The following is a 19688-nucleotide window of genomic DNA, read 5'->3' as shown; positions in this document are numbered from 1 at the left end:
GGGGTGGCTGGGTGATAGACATTGGGGAGGGTATGTGCTATGGTGAGCGCTGTGAATTGTGCAAGACTGCTGAATCACAGACCTATACCTCTGAAACAAATAATACATTATATACTAAAAAAAAAGAAGAAGATAGTAGGAAGGGAAAAATGAAGAGGAGGAAATCAGAGGGGGAGACGAATCATGAGAGACGATGGACTCTGAGAAACAAACTGAGGGTTCTAGCGGGGCGGGGCTTAGGGGGGATGGGTTAGCCTGGTGATGGGTATTAAGGAGGGCACGTACTGCATGGAGCCCTGGGTGTTATACGCAAACAATGAATCATGGAGCACTACATCAAAAACTAATGATGTGAGTATACTTTTCTGATAACCCCAAGTCCTGAATAGAGTTAAGATACAAGACATACAGAGAAATAGAGATGCCTTTGACAGGAATTAAGCATTGGTCTCTTTGTAATATTCTTAGTTGTTCTTGATGAATACAAATACTTTCATATATACCAGGGAACATCTACATTCTCTTCCTAAACTGTCCCAATTGCCTAGATATGAGATTCCTCCAGGATACCTTTTGAGCTCCTTTCATCTTCTCTTCACTCAAATCAGAGGAATTTGGTTAACTGAGGCTTTTATTTATCCTTCTAGTTTGGACTTAGCTCCAGATCCTTCTTAACAACCCCATACTTTTCCCTAAATATTTTTTCCTCTCTTCCTATTATGACTCTAATGTCTGACTCTCTCTCTCTCTCTTTCTGTGTGTGTGTGTGTGTGTGTTGTGAATTTCGGGGCATTTATTTGTTTAAATATTGGGAAAATGTCATTAATAACATAATTTATAACTTTTCTTTTCCACATTTTATATTAAGATTTTTTTTAATCCTTAAAAGTAGAGTTAATATATGTAGATATCTGGTTAAACATTGCAAAAGAAATCTTTCCAAGTTTTTAAATCCCTGACTTGGGTGGCCAAATGAATTTATTTTTCAAAGCATGCCCATCATCCTATGGAAATGATTTGCTTCAACTTCAAAATATTCAGAAAATTACATTTGAACTTAGAAAACATTTAGACACTGTTTTTTTTCTTCCTATAGACTTGATACAATTTGATCATAATGAAACTGTGCTATGATAAATACCCACCCAGAAGGATTCAGGTTCATGCCAACCATACAGGAGGCTGATATACCGAGTAGTCTGAGTCACAATTTTATCTACATCAGCAAAGGCAACAAGAGCACTATCCAAAAAGCAATGATTTCTCAAGACCAGCTTCTCAGTAGACTTCTGCTAGAAGGAAACATTTCAAAGCTCAAGCATTATCAGTTACATCCCTTTGTAAAATCATAGCTATGCAGTGTAAGAAAGCCTTTGATGAGCCAAGAACCTTACCTAAGACAGCCTGAGTTTCTTTACAATATTAGACAATGTTTGCCTACTGAATCTAAACATTTATAATAGCTTCAATAGATTTACTTTTAGGAAAAAGAGCTCAAGTGCCAGGCTTCCTCTCTTGTTAGAAGTGAGCAGTAGAAGATCCACAATTCAGCTCACAAGCAATAAAGGACTTATTTTTTTTTTTAAAGATTTTATTTATTTGAGACAGAGAGAATGAGAGAGAGAGAGCACATGGCAGGGGGAGGGTCAGAGGGCGAAGCAGACTCCCCGCCGAGCAGGGAGCCCGATGCGGGACTCGATCCAGGGACTCCAGGATCATGACCTGAGCCGAAGGCAGTCGCTCAACCAACTGAGCCACCCAGGCGCCCAATAAAGGACTTATTAAAGACATTGATTCACCCCATTATTAATTTGTCCAACATATATGAATTGAGTGTCCAATTTTTCAAGTTATTTTGCTGAGCATTGGGAGTATGGAAGTGAAAAAAATACAGTCTTGGCAACTTCTCTCAGGAATTATAGAAAAATTACAATAACCAATAAACACTATAAAGGAAAATTAAAGAATTAGGGAGTACATTACCTGAGAAAGCTTCTTTGAGAAAGGGAGTGAAACCTCAGGGATGAGTAAGCCTTAACCAGGTAAAAGAGGAACTGTGGGGGAAAGGAAGGAAGTGCCTTATGGTGGCGGGGACAAATACTGAAGATTTCTCTCAGTAGCATAAGGATAGGAAGGCTGAGAAACTTCCTTGTCAGTTAAAATTTGAGATCCCTTGAGGATGTTCTAAAATCTTCCTTTTCTTTTCTTCCTCTTACATTGTTTTGAAATGGCAATTAAGGCAATGCTTTACATTCAGGGCTACTCTCACATAATTAATGTCTGATACTAGCACTTGCCAGATGGAGATCATAAATCTCCACCAACATCTCTACAGTGTATTGAGTACTTACTAAGGACCAAGTACTACACTAAATGTTTTTCACAAATAACCTCACATATCTCCTGCAACCACCGGGAGCTAGTATTAACATTCTCAGTTTTTCCAGTGAGGACACTAAAGCCTAGAAAAGTTAGGTACTTCTCCCAAGGTCAGACAATTAAAATGGGTCAGAAGCATGATTTGAATTCCAAACCCACACTGTTAACCACTTCAGGATGCTGCCTACAACAGCAAATGCATATGTTAATGGGACTGAAGGGAAGCAGAAAAGAATTTACCTGAAATATGTCCCCAAAACGCAAAACCAGGTGAGTGACAATGCTAAACGGCTTGGCTTTTCAGAATTAATTTTATTTATATTTATTTGGTTTCTATCATAAGCTAAACACTGTACTATGCTTTGACTCACAAAAGAATCTTTCTCTGATTAATCCTTCCTTTCCAGTATATGTGAAAATTGTTCTAGAGTTCTTACAGGTTCCTCTTTCTCCCATTCTTCCTTATATTCTTCCTATTCTTGGTGCTCGGTTGTCATAATATGCTTATAGACATTACTCTGTATCTCAGCTATCCTGTACATTTTGAACTGTTTTAAAAATGAATCAATATTACCCCTCAAAATCTCTGTCTTCTTTATGATGAAATATTTTGATGATGATCTTCTGCAAGAGGGAAGGTTTGCCCCAACTTTCTTCCACAAACTTTCTCTTAAGTTAGAATATAGCACACAAAAGATGTTTAAAATTTTACCATTCGGGAATGCAAGCTGGTGCAGCCACTCTGGAAAACAGTATGGAGGTTCCTCAAAAAGTTGAAAATAGAGCTACCATACGATGCAGCAATTGCACTACTGGGTATTTACCCCAAAGATACAAATGTAGGGATCCGAGGGGTATGTGCACCCCGATGTTTATAGCAGCAATGTCCACAATAGCCAAACTGTGGAAAGAGCCAAGATGTCCATCGACAGATGAATGGATAAAGAAGATGTGGTATAAATATACAATGGAATATTATGCAGCCATCAGAAAAACACGAAATCTTGCCACTTGCAACAATGTGGATGGAACTGGAGGGTATTATGGTGAGCGAAATAAGTCAGTCAGAGAAAGACATGTATCATATGATCTCACTGATATGAGGAATTCTTAATCTCAGGAAACAAACTGAGCATTGCTGGAGTGGTGGGGGGTGGGAGGGATGGGGTGGCTGGGTGATAGACACTGGGGAGGGTATGTGCTATGGTGAGTGCTGTGAATTGTCTAAGACTTTTGAATCACAGATCTGTACCTCTGAAACAAACAATACATTATATGTTAAAAAAAAAAAGAGGATAGTAAGAAGGGAAAAATGAAGGGGGAGGAAATCGGAGGGGGAGATGAACCATGAGAGACTATGGACACTGAGAAACAAACAGGGTTCTAGAGGCAGGGGGGTGGGGGGATGGGTTAGCCTGGTGATGGGTATTACAGAGGGCACGTACTGCATGGAGCCCTGGGTGTTATACGCAAACAATGAATCATGGAACACTACATCAAAAACTAATGTAATTTATGGTGATTAACATAACATAATAAAATAAAAAAAAATTACCACTTAAGTATATGATATGGTAAAGCCGAAACATTTCTCCCCCTGGTGCATAAGACACTGCAATTTCAACTTTAACTGTAACCCAGAGAAGGTATCAACATAAGTAGTAGCTCTAGTTTCTGACTTGCGAATGATTCTTCAAACATGTAATTATCTACAAGTAATTAAAGACAATGAAGTTCAGCAATCCATGTGCCAAATTATGTATAAAGTTAATGTGTATACACATGTGTGTCTAGTAAAAAAGGACTCACTGAGCCACCGATTGTGTATGCTCTTATATTTCCGAAATCAATTCCTTTCCCTAGTCTTAATGACTGGAAGCACAGGCAATTGGTCACAAAGCCTATGTTGAATTATCCTTTTAACACAGTTCATTACAACTTTATTCCATCTCAGTAAAACAGTGCATTAAGTCAGAACAAATTGATAGTGTACCATGACACCACTTGGTAGCTCTTACATTGTCAAACAGACGACCCCCCCAAATTGCTGAAGCCATTTAGATTTTCTCCAGGAAATAATTTGACTTGTCCTGAAGAGTAAGTACCATGCTATCAGCTATAGTTTCCAATGGGGCATTATCAAAACCATTCAACATTTAACAAGGCTCTCATGCTGAAACAGCTGTTCATCCAAAGTGAAAATCTTAAAACTTGCTCTGAGCTTAGATAATCTTACTTGAGCTAGAAAATAAGGTATTAGACTATTTTGCATGTTCTACCACTTTATGACAAGAAAGACAATTTTGCACTTCAGTAAAGGCAGATTGCAAATTTAGCATGAATTGAACCAGTAGCTGAGTTGCAATTTATGGTAAATGGCTCATCAGCACATTAATGTATACCACCAAGATAACCACTTCAGCCAAGCAGGCCAGAAACTAGATGGCCCAAATATCTGGTAGGAAGCAAGAAAAATGTGCCCTCTAAAAACATCTATAAAATGAATCTTAAAGCCAAAAGCTACCAAATATCTATCTTCATTATCATTCTTATTGGCAGTATGTTAGAAGTTAAAAACCAAAGTCAGAACCATAGGTTCTGAAATCAGGTAGATTCAAGTTTCCAGAAGGGTAAGAATCTGCTAAATACTAGTTATGTGACCTTGGGGGATGTTATTTAGCCTCACTGTGCTTCAGATTTCTCCTGAGTAAAATGAGGATAAGAACAATAGTACTTAGAGTTACTGATGGGGTAGTATTCATAAAGCACTTAACACTCTACCTAGAACACAGTAAGCAAACAGTACTTGTTAAATATTAATATTACATTGTTATCACTTCATATTCTAAAGCATAAATGTGGCTAGTCCCTATGAGGTAAAATATTACAATATAAGCTTCCATTATTTCTATCCTCAGATATTCACTGTATTTTTTCAAAAGAACTAAATATTAAATGAATATTGTACACCTCAGAAAGTGTTGGAAATATATGGGAACTACATTCTGTGCTCTGCTCAAAATTCATCTTATTTCCTATTTCTAGATGGAGATAATCAGCTCCATTCCTTGGAGCTATGCTAAGAACGAGCTAAAACCCAACTTGCCCAGATCTGTCAAGTGCAGGAAGAGATAATTAAAGGCTCCTGTCTAAAAGGTTTCCTTCTGGGCTGATGGATGTTTGAAGAGAGACATAAAAATCAGGAATCCTGTGATCTGGGTCTACTTAATTATATTAGCATTTAAAAAAATATTCACAAAAAAAAAATATTCACACTTTCTCAACATATAACATACTAAAATTTTTCTTATATTACGAAGAAGAAAATGAAAATATCAACTTCCTCAACTCCTCAATCTTTTGACCCCTTCCAGCTACTGTTCTTTCTATCACTGCCAGTTTAGAGAAAAACTGTCTACATTTACTATTCCTGATTCTTCACCTGTCATTTACTCTTCAACCCATTATTATTTTATATCCTGTCCTACCTTTCCCTTAAAACTCTTTGTGGATTATCTCAACAGGCATTTTTTAAAATCTGTGTCTTACCTACTAACTCAGTAGCATCTAAAACTGTTAATCACTTCTTCCTTCTTTAAATTTTTCCCATAAACTCCACAGTCTAGTCACGTTCCCCTTAGCTTTCTTAGTCTCTGATGTGGGATTCTCTTCCTCTGCCTAATTCTAAGATGCTATCTTTCCATAGGGTTCAACTCTCAGACATCTCAATCTTTGGGTAAATAAGCCTGTCCAGTGGCTTGGATTACCACCTTTATATCAATATTATAAAATCAATGCCTACTTCTCAAATTTCTCTCCAACCTGAAGACCCATATATCCAGGAGGCTATCATTCAGATACACGAGAAGCATACTAAGATTTTAATTTATTCATTCGTACGTTCACTCACGTATTCATCCAATTATTCAACACATGTTTATTGAGTGTTTATATGTCAGGCACTGTTCTTGGCTCTAGTGATACAAAAGTGGAGGAAAGGCCCAAAATTCTTACCCTTATGGAAATAACATTTTTGTCTAAAGTCAAATCTATATACAAATTTATTCATATCCAATGAATCCAAGGTACTTATCCCTCCAAATACACCCCTCCTGCTGTATTCTAGATCTTGAAGACTGGCACACTATCCAGCTAGCTATACAAGCCACAAAACTTCAACTATTCTTGCCCACTTCTGCCTTATTCTTTTCTGTCCAACTTCTCCAATATTTTTCCAATATGCCTAGTCTTCTTCACAGCCTTTGTAAAGGCAATCAACATTTCTCACCTGGTTACTGCATAGGCTATTAACATTCTCAGACCTAACATGCTTATGAGTCTTCCCTCTCTCTACTCTCCACTAAAATAATATTTATGCATTGTAAATCTGATCACATTACTTCCTTGTTTATATTCTTTCAGTTGGCACTCTACTGTTTTCAAGAAAAAACTTAAATACTTACAAAGCATAACACTCTACATTATCTGGGCCCTGCCTCCCAGTCCAATCTCATCTTCCCTATTATTCTCAAACCCTCCTCGTAACGATCCCAGTTACTCTAGTGTAGCATATGCTATTGGTGCCTTGTCTATTTTTATTTGGTTTACCCAGACATTACTCCAGACAAGATGATGGCTTATTGCCTTTCTCTGACTAAAGGGTACTCTGCCTACAGGAGTTTGATCTGGGGGAGAGGGTTTGACCAAAAGCTCAAGAAAGTTAACCTCCCTTGAGTAATCCTAATTAACAAGAGACAAAAGTTGGTAAATAAATATCCCACTTCTTTGTCAACCAGTGGGACAATTCTGAGGTGTGTTCCACACATACTCTGAGAGAATCTCTAGATGATTACACAGTGGTAAATCTGCTCATTAATCATACTTTACTGGATTTTCTTACTTTCCATCTTAATTTCCTCACAGCACTTCTTGGGACCACCTCAAAAAATAAAGTGCTTGCACATAAATCCTTGCAGCAGAGTTCTGCTTTTGCGGAAACCTGATTAAAACACTTGGCCTCTAGCAGGATGTCTTCATTTAGTTCTACAAGTATCAGCTGTATTGTCTTGCTTCCAGATCTTTGTACATACCCCTCACTGCCTTCTTTCCTCCATCTTCTTTGCCTCCCTTTTATGTTTTCAAAGCTAGTACTTAGCTATTGATTCCTCTGAGAAATTCAATGTGACCATCCACCACCATCATCAGAATACCCCACCACAGAGATGCTAATCTGGACTGTTGTATCTTCACACAGCCTTCTAGGTTTTTTCCTAGCCTAGCGTGTAGCACACTGTGTGAGTGTCCCTTCCAACTGTGGATTCCTTAGGGCTGCAGGGTTCTTATGTTTTCCCTTTCCTACTAACTAGCACAGTACCAAGCACAAAGAGGTAGTCAATAAAAACAAGTCAAATGAATAATAAATAAATGATGAGCAAACGGTATTGAAATAAATCAACAACAAAATCATTCCCTTCTGTACACTCGGAACAGCAAAAATGAGTCTCACACAATGTGTCTCAGGAGATAAGTAGTTGGCAAAGCTACATAGCCAAAAGCAGTGCATTTAAATCCACTTGGAAACCAGATTACAGTCATTTATTCTATCCAGATTATACTTCCTGGGCTTCTACAGTAGTTAATGAACTGTTTAATGAGTCAGTCCTGTAATATTAACTGATAACCAGAATTAAACGTCTTTCCTCTCCCATTTCATAATCTGCTTATTTAAAAGTATGACTGGATGATTGCTATTGGGCAGAAGAGCATCACCTTCTGGATCAACCTTCCCCTTCCCCTCACCCTCTGCGGCTACACAGGAGAAGCATGAGGCTCACAGGCACCAACCTGCCTCTACCCCAGGAGCAAAGCAATGGGAAACGTGAGTCTCTCCTTCCAGCCAGTTGAAACATGTAGCCAGTGGCTGAAATAGCTTGTTTAACAAGGACTGGATTTTTCCTCTCAATCATAGTTCTAAAGCTATCAGTTATTGAAAAGCTGATTTTCAAAGCACACACTAGAACAGCTTTTCTGTACAGCTGCAGTGCTATTTAAATCTTCCATGAATATATCCACAAACCCAAGAAAATTCTAAGCTGAAATACTGCTCTTAGAAAGGACATAGTAAAATAAGACCCTATGGGGGAAAAATCCAGGAAGTGAAATCTGGTCGTTAATTTTAATATTGAAATGATAAAATCAGGCATATGGTTTCTACTCCTCCAGGCTGGAAGAACATTTGCAATCACTATTTGGAAGGTCAGCTTAAAAGGTTCTTTTGTGAGACTCTTTGGTGGACAGTAGCAGTCTGCCTCCCACTTGTTCTTTAACACGCCTCAGAAGAGTGGATAAATGTCCCACCTTCTGCTGTGGTGAGGCTGGAAGCTGATGTAGAACAAGCAGTAAAGGCAGTGGTTTGGAGACACTAAACTGATCAATGGGAGGCAAGATCATTCTTGGAAATTACCGATCCTGTACCCAAGTTTCTGCTCCACAGTAAATGTCAAGTCCTTATCTGCCATGCCATTGTAAAAGAATTCCCAGTACCAGTCACTATTAGAAATATTTTAGAGCCATTCGTTTGGAGGCTGTTGATGAAAACCAGCTGACACTATACCTAAGAAAATTCCCTGAAATCACCGACCAAAGAAAAGCCATGATGAGAATTGTTCTGTGTCCCATCAAGTATTATGCAGCCCTGTGGCTCACATCTGCTATCTCTGAACTCCCAGTATAATGGGATCTTCAGACCAGGGCCAAATGAATGCTTGCTAAATTATGGATTCACTTCAGATAAGGAAATGCCATGCTATCCTATGAATATGCCAGGATGATTATAAGACATAAGGCAAAGGGTGCACACAGCCTCAACACCTAGCACAATTCCTGGCACAAGATGACACTCGACAATGATTTGTTGAATTAACAGATAAATGAACGTGCATAAGCTGAGATTCTGATGTTTAAGAAAGTCTTACTAAACACCAGTATATTCAAAGTTCCATACAAATGTCTTGAGTCATCATGTGACCATAAAGCATGAATAAAAAGCTCAGCAGGGCCGAAGAAAATTTGGATCAAGTCCATATTCTAAAGCATTGTGGAATTAATAAATGAAAATTTAATGTCATTTTGAGTTTTTGTTATGCCATGGAAATCTGCTGGCCCCTTGGTTTTAAAATAATTTTCCAACATACTAAAATCAGAACTTTTTTCCCATGTTGTTCTTTCCTTTGTTTCCATAGGAAACAGTGACTTCCAGGCATCCGAGATGACACAACATAGATTGCCAAATTGCATGCCACCCTGCAGTTGCCAAGGAGATAATGTATGTCATCCCTACAAATAACATGTTGCTCACGCCTTCATTTCCTTTATCTAGCTTTTTAAGATATTCTTTGCCTGAACGAATTCAGATAACGTTCACTGGGAACTGATGGAAACATTCCTTTTTTAAAAATGTGTTTACCCCATTCCCCCAAGACACTTGATAGCATCACACATGCCGTCTGTGGAAGGTCTGAGCATATTTTATGCCGATTTTGGAACCAGTGATTCAGCAGTTTTTGCTGGAAAAAAAAACATGCATCCTGAATTCTGTCTGCTTGCATTCTAAGTAAAGGTTCAATTAAATCCACACCTGGCACTAACATATTCCAGTTTGAAATGGTCTACCACAAAAGCAGCTGAACTCCGTTGAATTTACATGGGAAGGAAAAGAAGGAAAAGTTAGAGCAAGCAAAGGGGGGAAAGATGGATAGAAGGAAGGAAGAAAGGAAAGGAGGGAGGGAAGGCAGAACAGTGAGAGGAAAAGAGGAAAACATTTACTGAGCACCCACAGTATTCCAGATTAAACATCTGTAAGATAAACAAACAGAATTAGAGAAATTAAAGATCTTGGCTAACATCATCTTACTAGCAAGAGGTTGAGTCAGTATTTGAATTCGAGTATATCTGACTTTTTAAAAAGCATATGCTTTCCAGTTATCGAGTGCATAACAGATCCCCCCAAACAGTCCCTTTCATGGCTTTGGAGGTTGACTGGGCTCAGCTAGGCAGCTCTCACTCAGTGTCCCTTGGGTGGTTTTAGTCAGCGTGGCTGGAACTGGAGCCACCTTGAAGGCATCCTCATTCCCATTTCTGGGAGTTGGTAATGGGGTTGTCAGCCGAAACACCCTCCCTGTGATCTCTCCATGTGGCCTGGGCTCCTTACAGCATGATGGCTGGGTCCCAGTAAGGGGTCTCAGGAGACTCAGCCTCAATGTCACATAGCACCGCTTCTTTGGGCTCACAGCCCCCATGCTCCAACCAGATTCAAACGTGAGGGAACAGACTCCATCACATTGAAAGAAATGCATGGCAGACGACCAGTGGGGGAGGAGGTCTTCTCACAACCATCTCGAAAAATGTTTTCTGTCACAATATATTTTTTGCAATACCAAAAAATTGCAAACCCTATGGGGGATCCAGGCTTCAAAGGCTCTCTTTATCTGGTTGGTAGAGTAATTGGTGAGGGAACAGTTAAAATGCTCAGTTTTAAAAGAGGAGGAAAGCAACTTTTAATGTCAGCTTGATGAATTGTGAAAAAAAAAACTGAACTTTGAAATTAAACTTTGGAATGAGTTTCTGATTAATTTTTTTGTGTGCTTAGCAGAATCCCTTTTTACTCATGCGTTGTCAATTTTCAAAGCATTTGGTTATCATAAAAACTAACTCTACACTAAAATTATATTGCGGCATATTCGTACATAAGTTAGCACTATATAGAATTACCAAAAAGTGCTTGTATCTAATTTAGCTTTTTTGTACTTTATCTGATTTTTAATCTAATTATCTTTTTGTACTTAGATAAGTGGGAATTTCCTACATGAATTATAGGTTATACCTGCTCAACATGGGGCATGCATATGTAGAAATAGTAACACCAAATGAATGGCTGTTACAAAGGGTAACATAGTCTACATGGAGCTATGTTCTTGTCATCTTAATCTATCATCTATCATGAATTTATCAGGAGGCTTCTGGCTAATGTCTTTATCTTCTCAGCACTCTTTAAAATTGTTCTAATAGTGAACCTACCTAGGCCTACACCATGAGATCATCCAGGTGATCCGAAACAGCCATAAACCCTCCATTGACCATCCAATTTGTACTTTAGCCATTAAATCACATTTATTTATCCTCTGGAAATCTATCAAACTATTATCATAAATAAAGAGAAAATAAGATATTAATGACATGAAGAAAGAACACCATGGAGTAAACATAATAATCAGATGGTGGAGCACATTGAAACTGGGGAAGAACATTGTGGTGAGCTAGTGAAAAAGCAACAAATTCTGTCTCATTGCTTACACTGCTGAGAGTGTATGATTGTGCTTACTCTACTGTGCTAGGAAATTGGTCTGGAATAAACATATATAATGTACATATTTAATGTAGCTATTTCTGAAATGATCAGCTCTATCATGAATCGGGCTGTACTACACAGTGCTAAATCAGGTCTCCCGAGCAGAGTACCATAATCCCAAACAACAGCAGAGTTCTTTCCTTCTTCCTAATATAAGTCTGGCATATGCTCTCATTCAGACCAACACATAAGATGAAATCTTAGGGTATCCTCAATTAGGGCTTGACAGAAAAAAAAACAAAATTGAAGTGCTTAGATAACACACAAGGCAATGATAGCAAGTGCATGGAAGAAAGGACCTCTTATTCAGTATTTCTCTTATTTTCATACTTCTGATTTCAACCCACATGTTTGAGCTCCAAATTTTACATCTCTCTGTATCTTGGTTTTGTTTTGTTTTTCCACCATGAGGAAGACCATTTAATAACAAAATTCCTGAGAATAAAGCAGTAGTATTGCTCTGTCTTACATGAAAGAACAGTTGACCTGTACCTTATACCAACACTACCTCAAATGAGGAGCTGCGAGCCTTTTGACTTCGATTTTGTGTGTCTTGGAACTTAGAAACTTCATAGTGCTATGCATACTAATACTGTGAGTAGCTAGCTGCACTTACTGGCTGCAAAATGACTGGATAGCAACCAGGAAGTTAATTGTAGCCAATAATTACCTTAAATTGCCTCATGAAATTCTGAAATCCCCTACTGATTGTAATTTTAACCTTTAACCCCATTATAAGATGCCTATTAAAGTCATATATATCTAGATTATAATTTGAAATAATTAACTTAAATCCTTTAGCAAATTTTCTTTGCTGGAAAACTGCTTTTTACATTTCCTCCATTGTTAGGGTGACTATCTAGTCTATTGGTCAAGCCAGGACATTTTTGTCCCAAAAAATCCTAAATTGGGTAGACCAGAAGGGCAACAAGCAAACAAAGTCAACCTACCCGTTATACATTAATTGAAAAAAATAATAAATAAAAGTTTCCAATTTGCTAGGAATTTGAAGATCACAGAGAAAAAAAATGTATGTTTCATTCAATATATGATTTTAAGTCTTTCCATATTCTATCTCAATGACGCTTCAAAACACTTCTTTGAAGCATTTTTAGTAATGAATTTGATAAAATAAATTTGGCTATGGGGCAAAAGATATTACCCATTGCAAATGTGCAAAAATGAACGATTTCCATAATTTTGAAAGATGAGTGCATTTCATAAAAAAAAAACACTGTGGGAAAATAAGTCTAAGAGAAAAAGAACTTAAATATTGGAAGTACTAAAGAGAGATTCATTTTTTTAATTAACCAAAAACAAACAGGATTCACCACATAAAATCTAATTCTGTTTTTCTGAATCGCTCAGGGATACTAATATAACTTCTGTCCGCAAGTCAAGTCCCCATTGACCATAATCTATTTCAGTCCCGAAATGTATTCTTGTTCTGTGGATAATAGGTAACCTCCTTGGTGCCATTTTTAGATCAGCCCGTCGGCAAACATTAAGCAGAAAGCATGTTAACATTTTTCAGGATCAGCTAAGCCTTTAGCAAAGTGAGTTTCTTGCTTGCAGAAGCAGGAATAGTGAGCTAAACACAGGGGAGAGTGCCTGTTGATGCTCTACATCTGTACAAGCCTTAGCTGCTTCAAGTCAAAATAAAATAAATAAACTAACAAAACAATCCTACTGAGAGTATTAAGATGCCCATAGAGGATATGTTCCCATCAGCCCCCAGGCACACTGAGTACAGGTCCAAGGTTTTGACATTCTCAGCTCCAACCTAAATCTTTGTCTTGAAAACAAACTAATACATTTTAAAAATGCTAACCACTATAATCACTAGGACAATTTATTTCTAATTACCTGTTTTGCTGTCAAAAAGAAACAGCTGATAAAGGAAATTATAAGTCAGATCTAGGCCTCATCTTTGCTTCAAAAGACTGTTTTTGACTTTTTAAAATCATTTTTAACCAATATAAATAGTATTTTCATATGGTTCAACCTAATAAAAACTGGCTTTTGTCAAAACAAATCACAGGTTCATTTGGCTAGTGCAGGTCAAGTGCTCAGCCCATGCTGTTCATTCATCACTGCGGTCACATTTTTTTAGTGACAGATCTGCTCTAAGAATATAACTATCAAATTACTATAGGGTTGCCCAGCTCTTACTTGCTTTCTGTGGAAACAACTTTCAAGCTCCACAAGGCCTCCTTTTCTTACCTTCCAAGCAGGACGCCCTTCTCAGTGCTTCTCCATTCAAACCAGTTCTCAGAAGGGTATCGATTATATCCTTTTTTCACACACAATCAAACAACATTTCCTTGTGTTCCAGGTGTAGCCTGAACAGCACAGTTGAGCATGACCGTCACTTCCAGCTAGTAGCCTGTCTACATCAGGAGCCAGAGTAACCCAAACAACACTGAGTCAAAGGCACAGCCAACGAAAGGGCAGGGATAATAGTTGCTTCATATGAGATACTTCCAAAGAAACCAGGTGGTTTTGGGTCAAGAAAAGAGTCATACAGATTTCCTTCAGTAATCCCCAAAGTCAGTGTGGGTCTTACAAAGTAAAAAAGCAACACCGGAATGGCCATATGGGAGTTTTCTCTATTTTTGTTGTCATCCAGGACTCCTCCTTCCTGTCACTATTATTATTATTAACATTTTACAGAGACCACATTGCATTCATTCATTCTCTGATCCATTGATTCAGTCAACATTGAATTGGCATTTACTGGGTGCCAGGCTCTGTGCTAAATATTGGTCCTAAAGTTCATATTCTTAAAGACTTTAAAAAAAAAAAATCCACCCAGATGTTCACAAGTGTTCATAGTTGGTTAAGCTAGAAACAATAGTATGCCCATTTTGTATGTGAATAGTTGGCTTTCCATTCCTTGGATACAGAGTCCATACCCTCTTTTGCCACATTCTCTTTGAAAATATCAACCCTCAAGTGCCGAAGACGCAGCTGAAGAGAAAGTACAGATGTACTAAGTGATGGGGATTCTTCTTCCGTCATATAGCCGCCTTTCATTTTAATAGCATAATTTTGCACTTTCAAGGGCCCCCCTAATGTCCCCATTAAACTGATTTGGCTTAGATAAACTTTTTCAGGAGGTAAAGAGAGAAAGTGCTCACAGAAAAACTAAACCACACCGTCATCCTCACACCCCCTTTCCTTTCTTTGAAACCCCTAAAGACAGCTTTTTCTCTGACTATGGAGCCCACAACTGTTTACAGTTAGTCAAGCAAAAAGCAAGTAAAAGTAATCTTTAACCAAGTTTGTTTTAGCCAACTTTCCCCCAAAAGAGAGAGAGAGAGCTTGAGAGAGAAGCCAAAATCACTGGACTGCGTGGTTGGGAGTCATGAGACTGGAGAGAATAAGTAAATTCCCATGCTAGTCATCACTATGACCATGTTGGAGTTCTAAAAATTGAAGTCGAAGTACAAGAGAGAGAAACTGAGAGAGAAAGAATAGCACCTTGCAGAATAACTAAGTAAGAGGGATATGAAAATTCAGGAGGCTTTGTGAGAGAATAAGATGTGTTATTTAGGCAACAAAGCTAGACAGGGTAAGCGTCTTGTGAAATCTGAAATTCTAGAACAGAAAACCATATCATGCCATACAATCTGAGTAGAAACTGCCCTCTCCTTAAATTAACCAAAATACATAATAATCTTCTACCAGAGGTTTTTTTATGCATAATATCCTCTAATTCATTTAAGTGAAATGAAATAAGTAATACGCAAACTGATAATTCTTGAAACTTCTAAAACATCTGAGGCTGAGTGAAAAGCTAGAGATTTAGCTATGTATATTATGTTGTGAGAAATTAGTCCCTCAAAATAGCAAAAGGGAAATTGGCAGCTTAGCCAAATAAACCAGAAGGAATGAATAATCTTACATAGTAGCTTAGGGAAGAGAATTTGCTGGAAAATGTAGCTAAACATTGAGGGAATTTGTTTCAAGCAGCTGTAATTTTTGAAGCTGATTTTTTTTCCCACTCTTAAAAGAAAGGCTGGTTCACTCATATTACTAACATAGATGGAAAAAGATCACCGAATTAATAAAAATTGGAAACACTATTTTAAAAAAACCTTTTAATAAAATTTCACTGATGGAACTATGTGGTTCCTTCATATATTGCTATCCCTGGCAACTGAGCCTATATCTCAGTTGTATGAGGACTGAAATCAATCAGTAATTATTTCTTGAGCACTTGCTAGGTTCTTAGCAAATTTGGGCCAGAAGTGCTGGCGAAATAATGGAGTAAATGGAGAAGTAATAAAAATTCCAGTAATATGGTAATAGTTTATTAGTCGTATAGCAATGCTAGAATGATCCTTAGGCTGGTCCATGAATATCACAAACCAAACTAGCGGTATTTACAGTAATGAGCTAGCTCATTTCCTTGCCATTCTCCTGCATCTGCTGCCCATCGGTAAAATACACATCACTGCCAGGCTGAGTACTCCCACCGTGCCCTCTCAAAGATCAGGATGTTTCTTCACAACATTCCTTGATCCCTACAGAATATTTGCTCCTCTTGATAGTTTACGTCCTTATACTCTGCCACCTGACATAGTACAAAATTCATTTAGGGCAAAAACTATCTCTTGAACTTGTTTACAATTTTCCCTACAAGCTTTAAAACAATCCCTCTGAGCATATGTTTTAAGTAAATATTGTTAATTAAATATATCAACACATGTAAGATAGGTTACTTCAAATAAAAAATAATAGTAATACTTTTGAATGTTTTTTTAAATGTTTAAAATGCCAAATATTGGGAAAACGGTGGACTGCTCTAAAATTTGTTGAAATGACTGTGCTAAATCAATTTATAATTTTTAGCCTTGACAAAATGCCCATGTGTTTTATGCAAAGCTGGAGATTTGGAGTGTGACTAATTTTCTATGATTTTTGGCTTCTATGTAAACTAAACTACTAGCTAATGGACAGGGCTTATTTATAAACAGGATAGAGTTCCAAAGTATGGCTTACACTTCCAACAATGTGAACATTAATACAGCCTTCAGGAAACCTGGAATTGGGATGGGGAATGAGTATGTGGTGGTAAGGCACAGCTGAGGGTCAGCAGTGGTGGAAGCAGGTTCTAACTGTGGGGCAGCAATTCCTAGGGGTTGTAAACCTAAACTTTGCAGCCAGATTACCTGGATTTAAATCTTGGCTTGGTTACTTAGCAGCTGCATGATTTTGGATAAATCACTTATGCCTCTCTGTGCTTCAATTTCCTCATCTGTCAGCTAGAATGAAGATAGGACAGGACTGCTGTGACAATTATATGTGTTAATATATGTAAAATGCTTAAAATACTCTCTGGTACTTGGTATAACACAGTATCAGTTGATTGTTATTGGAACAGTATGATCTTTACTATAGAGGTGAGCATAAAATACCCTGAATATTTATTTTGATCTGATTCAATGAACCCAAAAAGAACCATCCTCCTTCTAATCAGTTTTACTAAAGTAAGCACATGTTAAAGAATATAAAGCAAGCTGGCATTATTTATAGAGAGTAAATGAGTTTGTAGGAATGTCAATTTTTCAATTAGAAGGAAATTTAGGGGCACCTGGGTGGTTCAGTCGTTAAGCATCTGCCTTCGGCTCAGGTCATGATCTCAGGGTCCTGGGATCGAGCCCCACATCGGGCTCCCTGCTCAGTGAGGAGTCTGTTTCTCCCTCTCCCTCTGCCCCTCCCCCTGCTCATTCTTTTTCTCTCTCTTTCTCAAATAAATAAATAAAATCTTTTTTAAAAATTAGAAGGAAATTTAGATATAATCTTGCCTAACTTCATCATCTAACAGAGGAGTGCAAACCCAAATATTGGGTTGTGTGATTAAAGCTACACTGGAGAACTGAGAGTAGAGACACAATTCCTTTATGCCTCCTTGTTTTCTCTAGTGAACTGCAGCACCATGCACCTGAAAGTCTCCAAAACATTATTTTCCTCAACCATAAAATTATGTGTATAACAACACAACAATTCATCCTGGGACTCATTGTAGAAATTAGAGATATCCCATATAAAGCAACTAGCACTATATATTATATACATACACACACACATATATGGTAAATACACACACACACATATCTATATGGTACATAGTAGACAGTAAAAACAATGATAATGATGGTAATGACATGCGATGTCCCCAAATTCCATGTACTACATAAATACATTTCACAGCTTCTCCCTTTGCCATGATATTTATAAATATAGACCACAAGAAAATAAAAGAATGGATTTACTATTAATCTATATCTATACCACACACACACACCCCCTACCCTTATAAACCAAGGTTTATAAGATGCCTTACTTTTTCCTTGCACACTGGCTAATATATCTAGCCTTCCTAATACAGCATCCAAATTATGGCATTTCCCATTCTGGAGGAATAAATAGACTACATATTTCATTATGATGCTAATGTTGGCATTTTTCTTCCCATGCAATATTATTACCAATAATCATCCAATATGCACAATATGGTTTTGATAAACTATTAAAACTGATTGCTTCTCCTCCTTTTGTCATTTTGAGTGATGTCCCTTAACTTGTCACTTTTTGCATTTCAAAAAAATAATGTGAAGTCTCAGTGTAATTCTCTGTCATATAACTTATCACTACCCTCTCTGCTTCTCCACAGCATTCTGCACATTAATCATTATTTAATTATTTGAAATTAATCATTGAAGGTTGGTCCTCCCTACTATCCTCATATCTATGAAGGGAGTTAGCACAGTATTTCTAGCATACTGACACTTAATAGGTATTTCATAATATTCATAAATATAATAGGTTCCCAATATGTAATTGAATATAGAGACTGGTATTTCAGCAGACAGGTCTGAGGTAGCAGTGAAGATTGGAGAGTAATTTCCCACTACTAAAAGTATGCTTGCATTAATCTAAAACCAGGACTCAAGACACACTTCTATATACTAAGTATACTACTAACTCACAAGACTACTAACCTCTCTCCTTCACTAGACAATGCTCCTTAGTTTTGTCTTTGAGTCCTCAGTGCCCTGCATGGTGACAGGTGCATAGCAGTTGCTTGGTAAACACTTGTTAAATGACTAGATTTGCTCTCAAGGATTAGCAACATGACAATTTCTCATGAATCTACAGAAGACAGGTAACAAAACTAAAAGATAAAAAATATGGCTGAAAATGAAACATAATTCTGTTATTCTTGACATAGTAATTGTGCAATTAAGCAATTACTCATTGCCTAAAGAGCATTACTAACTAAAGAACATTCTGTACTGAAACAAGGTATGGGCTTGGGGAGGTACAATTTATGTAAGATTTAAAGAATGTCATTAAACTACTGTCACAAACACATGTAAATGTCAAGTGAACTGACAGCACTTCTTCATGTCCTTTTTCAAACTGCCAAGGAAAGAGATTTTTAAACTAAGAAATGAAAGAAATATGGACAAATGGAAAAATGAAAGTTTTCTGTGTGTTAGCTTAAACTATTTAAAGAACAGCATTTCTGGGCGCCTGGGTGGCTCAGTTGGTTAAGCGACTGCCTTCGGCTCAGGTCATGATCCTGGAGTCCCGGGATCGAGTCCCGCATCGGGCTCCCTGCTCAGCGGGGAGTCTGCTTCTCCCTCTGACCCTCCTCCCTCTCATGCTCTCTGTCTCTCATTCTCTCTCTCGCAAATAAATAAATAAAAATCTTTAAAAAAAAAAAAAAAAGAACAGCATTTCTAAGAGGAATTTTGAGAATGATTAAAATAAAATCTGAAACTGACCTAGTTTGTACACCCTGTTGCAAAGGAATGAAGCTTGTGTATTACCAACTGCTAGGAAATCATTGTATTTAACACTGATGTTGCTAATAGTCATTGACATCTGT

General features: G+C 37.6%; 1 protein-coding gene across 1 annotated transcript in view; it reads right to left on the bottom strand.

Annotated features, from left to right (window-relative positions):
• GABRA4 (gamma-aminobutyric acid type A receptor subunit alpha4) overlaps positions 1–19688 on the bottom strand; it is a 56541-nt gene that overhangs the window by 18261 nt on the left and 18592 nt on the right. The window lies entirely within an intron of this gene.

This window comes from Leptonychotes weddellii, chromosome 2 (assembly GCF_054177405.1).
Source record: "Leptonychotes weddellii isolate Sample4059 chromosome 2, ASM5417740v2, whole genome shotgun sequence".
Classification (NCBI taxonomy): Eukaryota; Metazoa; Chordata; class Mammalia; order Carnivora; family Phocidae; genus Leptonychotes; species Leptonychotes weddellii.
Note: the sequence above shows the minus strand (reverse complement) of the source record. Positions and strands in the feature narration are given on the sequence as shown.